This window comes from Lolium perenne, chromosome 4 (assembly GCF_019359855.2).
Source record: "Lolium perenne isolate Kyuss_39 chromosome 4, Kyuss_2.0, whole genome shotgun sequence".
NCBI lineage: Eukaryota > Viridiplantae > Streptophyta > Magnoliopsida > Poales > Poaceae > Lolium > Lolium perenne.
The window spans coordinates 368,945,911-368,956,740 of NC_067247.2; the positions used below are offsets into that span (position 1 = coordinate 368,945,911).

Sequence of the window (10,830 nt, forward strand, 5' to 3'; positions counted from 1 at the left end):
TTGCTAAGAAGCATATGGTTGACTGTCTAATATGTTGACAATATATATCGCAACATTAGAATGCCGCGGTTTGTGGAGCCGTATCCAACTAAATGTCTTATGGTTAAAGATGTCAAATGCCTAGTGTTTGGTTGAGAATTTTTGTGCTTCTTCTCATGTGTTTCCTGTATCGATAGCATATTGTTGGTGGGGAAGTTTAGGAGCACCCTTCTCATGGTGATCAACTCGAAATGCCTCCTTCTCACCTCTTCTTTAGCCTTAGAATACTCCTCTTTAAATATTTTCCAAGCCTAACTTTTTCGTCGAAAACCTTCCAAGTCTCTTCCATATTATCGGCCCGTAAAAAGAACACCATCTCTTAAATTTGGCAGTGCTTGCAGCAAACCAGCAGAGGTGCCTCGGTGTCATTTGGCCTACTGCCCAAATGTCTGGTGGAGATGGAGGTGGAGGTGGCCATACAACACAAAAAACCATCTCTTTTCCCTTAGGTGCATACCCTCATATTCTAGAAGAAGAAACTCATCATCATAGTTTAGACATCAATCAAAACCTACTAGACTGCTGTAGTGTGTGGTGCATAGATTGCATGATGTCGTACGGCTGCAAGAAAGAATATGGCTATAGGTCCACTAATAGAAAGCAAACCGAGGATGAGATACACTAATTACGTATTATCTAATTGTTCTTGTAAGGTGTTGTGAATAATCTAATAAAAAAACCGTGTGCATCCCTTGGATGCAGAAGCTGAGATGATATTTTCCCCATTTCGAAAAAAAAACTAATTATGTATTACCTCCGCTTCGAAATATAAGCCTTTTTAGGAAGCTTTTTTCGAAAGGGGGATATGCCCAGCCTCTGCATCGAGCTATGCATATGGCCTTTTTAGGAAGCCAAGTTAGCATTTTTAAAAGGCTTTTATTTCTGAACGGATTAGTACATGAAGGGAAATGGTATTGACGGTTAGCATTGTGGTTAAGTAGGAGACGAAGACAGAGGAGAGAGATGACTAGATGGGAGATGACACACGAGAGAGACGGTGGTTGTGCGGAAGAAGATGGTTAGGGTGGGGATGCGTACTACGTCTGGATCAAGAATGAGGGGCATATGATGTTTATCAAATCCACGGCACTATGTATACCCAGGCCCCAGCAAGCGCGCCACTTGATCCGTCATTACTCCTCAGTAACTTCCATGGAACTGCTCATGTTCAGTGTTCCTGAAATCGATAGAACAAGCGATCCATGTTAGGTAGCTGGAGAGTTGTTTAGATGGCCAAGTACGTCCTAAACGAAAACTAAGCTCCTCTTCCGCCGCAAGCACTGTACGTACGTGCAAGCCGTTGGGCTGGCGATGCATACCCAGCGTATCTCAAAGGCAAAATGGATGATCATCCATCCAACATTCCAGCTGCAAAATGGATGGATCGACGAAACTATTCCTGTTCATGTCCCGTACACATGGAATCTCAATCAATCAATCGGATATGAAAGTATTTATGTGACGGTAGTTGGAGCTGTATTAGCTTAGCTCAACACGTCCTATCTGAAAGCTCCTTCCGCGCACGGCCGCACTGTACGTGCATGTGCTTATCAATTAAAGCGCAGTATTCTCCACGGGCTACGTATCCCTCTGTATTGATGAACTGGCGAGGAATGTAGTTGTACTGGATTGCTGGTATTTTGAGTTGTTATTTGCACATTTTATTTATATGAATTTTCCATAGAACTGTTTTATCTTATAGTACCCTCCGATCCATAATAAGTGATGTGGTTTCAGTTCAAACAACACTTATTATGGATCGAAGGAAGTAGATTTTCGATAACTTCTCTGACTACAAAGTTTCAATGCGATCACAAGACTGTATATGGCATTGTAGTGAATTATAAAATACTTCTTTGGTGAAGCGTATTTACGTGTTGTTGATCCATACGCTTCACAAATTCGAAGAGTCTAGAATAGCCGGGCATCAAATAGTTGTGACTTTTTTTAATTAGATGTTCTATTGTGCTCATTTCTACACTCACATTTTTTATGTAATCGTTTATTTAATTTGAACGTGAAAATTGAGTCATAGTGTACAGTAATCATTCTAAAAAGGTTCCAAAATTCAATCCACATCAGAATGTGACGCTACAAAACAAGTAATATAATCATTGTTTTCTTCAATTGTGAATGAATCCGCTGACACCTCAGAATCAACGACATAATTTGCAAAAGTAAAAGGACTTTGCAAAACTTTCACAAATTGTTGTTAACAATCTTGGATGATCCCTAGACGCCCGAGAGGTTGCAGAGTTCGTTTTTCAAAGAAAAATCAAATGGAAGGCAAAACTTTCCCTTTCCTGTGAGTTGACTAGAGTCCCTCGTGCCGCCCTAGGTGCGTGCTAAGAATGTGAGTTCCTTCACCCATCCGCCACTGTGGCGACATAACGGTTAACAGGGATGAACCCTGGTACCTTGCTTATGGTCGTCTCTTACTACAGTGGGTATAGTGGATAGGCTGAAGCTGCTAGATTTTGGGACATGATACGATTATACATACGACAACGTACCATGTGCAACTTGGAAACGGATATTTTTCTTTCCTGATGCAAGAACCGCTATTTTCCGACTTCTTGATTTATTTTAAATTTATTAAGAAACTAATTTTGTATCACGAACTTAAGCCTAAAAAATTTGGCCGTCGCAACGCACGGACAATTGTACTAGTTAGGTGTAAGGAGAAGGAGGTACTTCTCTAGAGAAGTACTAGTACCTCATGGTACCTCCCAGGCACGATGCAAGGAATGAAGGAAGGTGCATCCGACGGCAGAGATTGCAAGTACCTCCATGTCAAATCCGGGGGAAGGAGTCGTAGAACCAGGCCTGAAGCTTGTGCGAGTGTGCGAACCAGGTCATCCATCGCTAGGCACAAAACCTCATGCTAGAGCCACTTTTCATCGGCGACAACAACAAGCCACTGTGGAAGAATCGATTCTGTCGAAAGAAGATCTTTCAACAACAAGCCACTGCGGAAGAATCAGTTCTAGCTGTGATCGTGAGATAATTTCAGTAGCATGCAATCTTCTAATTCAAATCTCCTTACTATCTAAATCGTGTAGAAATACACACACCACCAACTTTAACCAAACTCTCAAGCTTACAAAATCTGGATTGCACATATCACATCTAACAAATTACGGTTTTGCTATGTCTCAGTCAACTGAGATTTTCTTAAGTCTAAGTCATTTGCAAAAAAGTGATTTGAGTTGTACTTTTCTGTTAAAAAAGTGTAGTTGCACTTTTCTGCCAGAAATATGCAACTGGACCGAGTTGCACTTTTTTCTTTGAACTGCAGTTGCACTTTTCTAAGTTGACTGAGACATAAGAAAATCTCGGTCAAAATGAGACATAGACACACCCTACAAATTAAGCCTAGCTAACACGACGAAATACGATGAAGCAAGCAAAACTACGAGTTGTTGGGAATACTAGTAAGCCCTGGCGCGGCGGCACGCCGCGCCCGTGGTCGTCTATGGCGATGCAAGCCAGTCAACAATGTGATAGAGGTGTTGCCTATATGGTGGCGTGGTGGAGGGCGATATCTAATTGGATATGATCAACTGAGTCTGTCAAGTGAGGTCTGGGTAGCTGTTGTCGTGTTACTTTTGTGCAATGGTCGATGCGAGCTATGAGATACAGTTAAGTTCACATTATTTAAGGTTAGCATGAACATGAAAGAAGGATTTGTCTGATCGTCTTGGAGAAGGAAGGTAAGCTAACTAAAATTTGAAATGGAGCAGATACCAAATATGGTCCTTAGAATACAATACGCTGACCATTTATACATAACAGGGTCTTAGGTGATCCCAATATGTCCAGCGACGACACATAATATGTCCAGCGACGACACATGCGCTGAGGATGGCAAGTTCTTGGGCTGAAGCAAGAGCACTTCATGCTGGATTGACCGGAGGCATCATTGGCTGAAGATGTGCACCTCTCCCCCTAGCAGAACTACCATATAGGCGAATCTGCATGTGTGGCTTCGAGGAAACACGTCTTAAGGACTCACTTTTGTCAGCGCCACCGGACGACTGCGCCCAATGAAGGTTACGGTCCTAGGGTTCTCGCAAGCGAAGATGAAGATCTACCGGAGATCAGTTTGCTTTGATCTGGCTGGAGAGATGAGTTTCGGAAACCTCCGCTGGCGAATGGAACAATGCATATTTTGCCTGCAGTTTGCTGGATCGGGTGGTATTCGGTCGCGCGCACCCATGTTTTTATTCCGACCGTTTGGTTCCGGAGGGAGCGCCGCGAAGCTATATTCTGTGTTGACATCTGGTGACTTTTTGGTCAATGGTGAAGTCAGAAGAAGGAGTATCATGAAGGCCGGATTGGTGGACTGACTAAAGGAGGTTCGAGTCAACGTGATGCTGAGGGATCTGCTTGGCGTTCCGGGCTTGCAGCAGTGGTATGCATGTGGGGGTGGCAGCACAGTGGAAGTTCGGAGTCTTACCTCTCAGGGTGAAAACTCAAGGTCTGGCCTTAACTGGTTGTGCCTGACAATGTTCTTGTTGGAGGCATTGTTTTGAGAGTGGGGACTATCTTCAGGGAGAAATCCTAAGACCTTTGGTCGGGCGACGACGGTGCTAGTGCACTGTTTCCTTCTTGGGGGCGTCGCTTTTGGAGAGTCTGTACTTCAGGTGTTGTCACGGTGGTGGTTGTATCGCTGTTACCAGGTCTAGAAGGCTGTAGCGAGACTTTTATTTCTTAGTTTTCTTTTCTCTTTTTTGGCTGTGTGCATCCGTACTGCCATTAGGGTGGGGCGTTGTTGCAGAGGCTGGGTGTAATTGGTATCTTTTGATATTAATATATTCCCTTTATCGAAAAAGGTGATCCCAATCGACATGTAACCCATAGTAGGACTGAAAATAGATGCCGGGTACATAACAGGGTCCATCGAACTGAAAGCGCGTAGCAGAAAGGAAATCAAGACATTTGACTTGTCGGAAGTAGATACCCTGACACAGAGAAATAGGCAGATGTTTAGAGCATGGTACTGAGTGTTTGTTTACTGAATATCAGGGCTATCAGTAACCATACCTGCAAGTGTCGCTGTACACTACTTATGTAGGTTGTCAGGAACTTCTGGGTATATAATGTTCCTAGTTTCAGTGCTTGTTTTGCTGCTTTCATTTGTGGCAACTATTTTCAATCGTGTCTGGCTGTTACTCTTGAAATAGCAAAGTTGAACTGACAACTGAAAAATACCGGCTTCGGCAATTACACACCTACTCTTCCGAGAGTCTGTCCCTGTTTCTTGTTCACGGACATCACATATCAAAGGCAGACTGCGTATTGATGGCGTTGTAATGTAAAAGGCCATCTCAACGACGAAGCATTCAGAAATATTATTGGTACGCATAAGCGCTGGCCTTTGTTGCTCCCAATCGTTATCTCTGCTTTGAAAACACATTCTTCAAGCCTCATAATATTGGCCAATGGATTGCTTAATATTTCTAAGTAACATTATAGGCAGCTGGAACATCGCTTTCCATAAAAAGTGAATCTTCCTCAGAAGCATCCCAAGAACCGTAAGTGTAAGTATGAGCTGCAATATTGCCTTCCATAGAAAACCAATTGCCTTCAGAAGCAAACTCATCCATGACAGGTGAGAGGCAAATATCTGGAAGACATCTCCCGAGAGGAATGAAACGAAGGAGCAAATAAGGAATAATTTTGAGCAGAAGGATAATTATAACCAATCTCCTGCTACACGTTCATAAACAGAATGAACCGTGTAACAAATATTCAACTTGGAGTGCAAAAGCAGTCTGTCTAGTTTTAGGATAACTTAACCAAAAACATGATCAGATGCTTATCTTTTCTAACAGGGACAGCAAAAACAATATGTTTAATTATAGGATAAATTGACCTAAGACGTGACCTGATGTTTATGACCATAAAACCACCACCTCTTATCTTATCACTATAGCAAAGTCATAGAAAGGCTAGTGGAGCTTCAGAAGTTCGTAAATCTGAATGGAATGTGAACTAATTGACCTGTACACCACCTCTAATCTTACCTACTTTTCAGCTAATAATTTGCAAGATCTACATTGTAATTATGTTGCATTGAGCCATTTTTCACATCTCCGTCCACTGATTTACGCCTCTATGAGTAGAAAGTACAGGTGCCTCATGGACTTGGTACTTGATTTACCTAGTTGTAGCAGGACACTACTTGGCAACAATGCATCATGGTAAAGTAGGAAGAAGCCAAACAATGGATAAAGGAATTCCACCTGGTGAAATAAAATAGCAAAATTTAATATACAAAGGAAGGTTGCTGAGCACCTCAGTAATTAGATTAAGAAACAGTGCATGCTTACACAACACATAGTTGCTCTGTTGCAGTCTGCTGAAGCTCAAGACTAATCAATTAAATCACCATACTGGAAACAACACGGAATCTGGGCATCGTACTGGTAGTCCTGCGATTTCATCGAAATTTAGAACAGAAAAACACATCTCCTTCCAATAACAAATATGATGGCATATATTAGCAGAAAGAAGTAAATTGTGAACTATAACGTACAGATTATGCTAGAAGAGCGGAACAAACAATGAATTCATAAGATGCAGTCCACCACGTTGTCGCTACCACTCGAGCACCACCCAGCATATGCGCTGCCAGGCGTTCATGCTGATGAGGAGAAAAAATAGGAAAAGAAGAACGAAGGGAAGACAATGTCTGACCTCATCCCAATCACCCATCAACAGCCTGTTGCGGGGAAGCAGCGGCCACCGATAGTCTAAAAAATGTCAAGCGGGGCAGGAGACAGGGAACGGTTGTAATTCATAGGTAGAATCACGCTTTTGGCACATCGTAAGGCTTGGAAGGAGCAGCAGACAGGGAGCTAGGGTTTCGGATGCGTAGTAGATGGGGCAGTGGAGAAGCTGTCGATAAAATGAACAACTATGCTATTATCAATTTTCAAGAGTTAGTATTGAAAGGAGATGGTCTAGATCCTGATTTGGCAAACGCTAAAAAAACAACGCAAGCTACTCTTTCCGCAAGCCATTCACAACCTCATTGATATATTAAATGTCTCCAGTGTGAGGAATGGAACCTATGAAACAATGCAGTGGGACAAATTATCCAACAAATACGTACACACACAACGATAGAGAAAGAGACGGCTGCAAGTTACCGATTAAGTGCAGCCATGGATTAATTCTTTTGCCAGTGTATGACATGCTCCACAGAAATCACATTACTCTAAACCATTGGAATAACAATAACAAAATGTGTTAATTGGCACATACCACACCCTGCTCCTATAATTTTTCAATAAAAAATGTGAGGGATGATACATGTTTAGAATTCTTTGATATAAACTAAGTGATGACTGCATATCATTGTTTCTTAAATATGAGCTCAGATTTAATTAATTAATGATGATATACATGAAACAAAAGATAGTGGCTTGTAATGTCCAGTAAGTTTATTTTCATAGTTGAACATCCATAACTCATATCTCAAACTTCATTGGCTGTTGTAGAACTAATATGCGGTGCATGTCATCAAGTACCAAATTAATCATATCAGCCCATGATTGCATACCTGAACCAAAAGGCACACATCATGCATTAGCTTATAATCCCAGGGCGCTCCAATTGGCAGAAAAACCATGAAGTACTTCAACTCTAGACTGACCTCCCCATTCGCTTCAAGAACTCAACTGACAGGAAATAGGAGCACTTCATTAATACCAGATCGTACCACACACAATTTGAAAACCTAAGATCATCATGAAGAATCATTATTAGGAAAACCTAGATTAAGACAATAGAATAGGAATGTATTATATACCACAACGAAAAAAGAAGAGGAAGCAAAATTATATTAAATAAACTGCCCAGGTGAACCTGCAAGTAACATCAGGTAGAACAAATACAGAGTACCTATGAGGCATATGTATAAGTAAAAATACAAATCACAGTGCTGTATGTACTGTTTTCTTGTTTTCTACATAACAGATAACAGACTATGGCCAAATAGAAGGAAACAACCTTCTTGTATTTGTTGTCGATGCATAACTACATGTGAAATGGAAAACAATTATTGTGGAGCTGGTGAAAGAAGCAACACCCTAAAAAGGGGATGCAGTAGTAGAACTATAAGTATTAAGCCACATGTGAATCTGATTTAGTTTGACATTTGTAATAACCAAAAGAAAATGCAGTGTGAGCCAAAAACTAAACAACTTGATATTAGTTTCCATCTTATTTTTCTGGTCCAACAAAGGAAATCCACAAACCTAGACCAGGGAAAGATTATTGAACCATAATAAAAGAATCCAATCTCACACTGCTCATAAATGTATGGTGCATTTAGGCATACTGAAACACTTGCATAGGTTACCAATAAAATGTATGAACCACTGATCATTCCACTAAAATGAAATACAGATTGGTATTGACACTCTGCGTGAACAGTGAGCAATAAATATGAACCCCTTAGATTATGGATAACAGCCCGAATATATACCACCGCATGGGTATTGTCCACCTGCTGCTCGAGGGACAAAATTAAGGTGCCCCTTGGAGTCTGAGACGGTAAAGAAACAGTAGCATTTAAGTTTTTCTTTCAGCTTTGTAGTGTTGGTACCTGCCAAGGGCCAGAAAAAGACTTTTGCTTCTCAGTCTTGTAGTTCCATGTACTGAATCTGATGTTATGTTTCATGCTTATGCAATGGAATAGAGTGAGCCGTCCGGAAGGAGCTGCAAGGAAACACAGGACGATGAGCATACGATCAAATAATTGGTAGAAGATGCGCGTAAAAGGAAGGGAAAAGGAAGAAAAAAAGAAGAAAAACAAAGACAGGCGCAGGGACTTGGAGACAGAAGAACATGCAGGAAGACCATACGCGAACCAAACGAGGAGCAATGGAGCAGAGAGGGCGAACAAAATCCAATAACTTGCAAGGAGGCACGCATGAATGGAAAGATGCAAGAAAGGCAAAAATAAAAAAACTAAACCAAATCGGAAGGAGGAGATTGGGAAGGACTCGCCCTTTCCGGCCGTCAGCGCCGCTACTCCCCTTTGAAGATTGGAGAGAGAGGGAGGGGGAGAGAAGGCCGGCAGCAATGGGGAGGGGCCTCGGACTGGAAAGATCAGGCCATGGGGAGGGGCCTCGGAGCAGGAGGGCTCGAGCAGGGGGAAGGTCGGAGCAACCGTGCAAGGACACATGGACGACAACCCGCCTGCATATCTCCGCTGTGGGCGCTCCTCCCGTGCCATGATTCCCTCCGGTACTACTACTCCAGTCTCCTCCGGCTGCGCGAGAGGTTGAGGAGGTCAACTTCGGCGGGGCGGGGTGGATCTTTCTAGAGGAAGGAAGCCTGGTTCTCTCAAACGGCATGGAAAAGCGGCGTTGAGTCGCCAGCAGAGAAGGCGTGCTAATTTAGGAGATCCACGCTTGCACGTTCTAGCTTCACGAACAACCAAAATAAGCGGCGACTAAAAATAAAAAGGATAAATCACCACGACCGTTTCGGGGTTACCGGGAGAGATAGAAAAAGGAAGGAACGGATTAGCCGGTATCCGGTAACATTCTTGCCCAAAAAATTGAGAAACGAAATTCAAAATTATCAATGGATCAGAGGGAGGGACACACGTCACGTAACGAAGGAAGCAAAACGTAGGAAATTACCTCATCTACAGTATGAGAATCGCTAACGATGCGCTAATCTGTTTAACTTTTATATAGTGTATAATTCCACAAGATTTTGGAGCTTGTATATAAAGTGCGCATTTACTTAAATGGACGAGGTAATGTCGAAGTACGAATGATCCTCAACTAGACATCCACGGAAAATCATGTAGCGCCTTTCTTTTGAACGACGTTGACTCTCCTAGAGAATCTCCGTTCTTTACATTTTTCCGCTGGTTGGAGAGTCTTTGTCATTCAAAAACAAATCTTTTTTTTGTTGAGAAAAGGAACCACACATGGGATCCCTAGTTAAATTAAGAAACTGAAGTGTCACATAAGCCTTTTTACAAGAATCCAACCCAAACTAAAACAGACAGCAGGACAAGCCCCTGCTATCTATACACTAGCCAAACGAAAGCCTTCCGAAACAAAGCAATGAACTTCCTTACCAAAACATATCATAGGTATCAAGACAAGCTACGATCTACTACACGAAACCAGATGGCAAAAGGTGTGCAGGTCATCATCCGGATATGTTTTTTTTCGATATGGGAGCATCGCTCCGGCCTCTTCATCAGGATATGTAAGACTCACATCCGTGCTTCTGCCCAAAGATCTCATGCGCCACCCGCGTCATTCTTTTAGCTCCTTGCAGTAGAAGCCTTCGAAGCCCTTTTCAACAGTTTCACCCATATGTTAATAAACTGACAAGCAAATAAGATTATATTTGTAGGATCTCCAGGCAGAATTCTTTGAAAGCAAGATTTATTTTGTGTTTTCCAAATTGCCCAAATAATAGCCACAGACCCAATAATAACAGCTTTTTTTGTCTCTTTCTGAATGAGTATTATGCCAGGTAAAATATTCAGGTAGCTTACAAATACCTAAAGACATACCAACAACACTCCAAATGACTTAGCTAAAGGACACAAAAAGAACAAATGCTCTTGAGTCTCGTAATCATCACAAAACTAGCACAGTTCCTGTTTTTTCCATCCTTTTTTCTTAAGATTTTCTTTAGTTAGAATCCTATTACTTATCACCAACCAACAGAAAACTTTGATCCTCAATGGAAGTTTGAGGGCCGACAAAACTTTATTATTTTTGGCTACTAGAAAAGATCGACCTG

At 41.9% G+C, this 10,830-nt stretch overlaps 1 long non-coding RNA gene across 13 annotated transcripts; it reads right to left on the reverse strand.

Moving 5' to 3' along the window:
• Positions 1-4,875: 4,875 nt before the first annotated feature.
• Positions 4,876-9,489, reverse strand: LOC127326919 (uncharacterized). Of its 13 annotated transcripts, none has more exons than XR_011744021.1 (9): positions 9,061-9,488; positions 8,657-8,769; positions 7,610-7,727; positions 6,742-7,264; positions 6,581-6,672; positions 6,375-6,476; positions 6,206-6,287; positions 5,086-5,668; positions 4,876-5,003 (listed from the first exon to the last, which is right to left on the reverse strand). It is a non-coding gene; the product is annotated as an uncharacterized lncRNA (long non-coding RNA). The 13 variants fall into 13 exon arrangements; XR_011744020.1 differs by having other exon boundaries at positions 7,610-7,786; XR_007868208.2 differs by having other exon boundaries at positions 6,742-7,115; positions 7,197-7,264; positions 7,610-7,786; positions 8,657-9,488.
• Between the last annotated feature and the right edge of the window lie 1,341 nt (positions 9,490-10,830).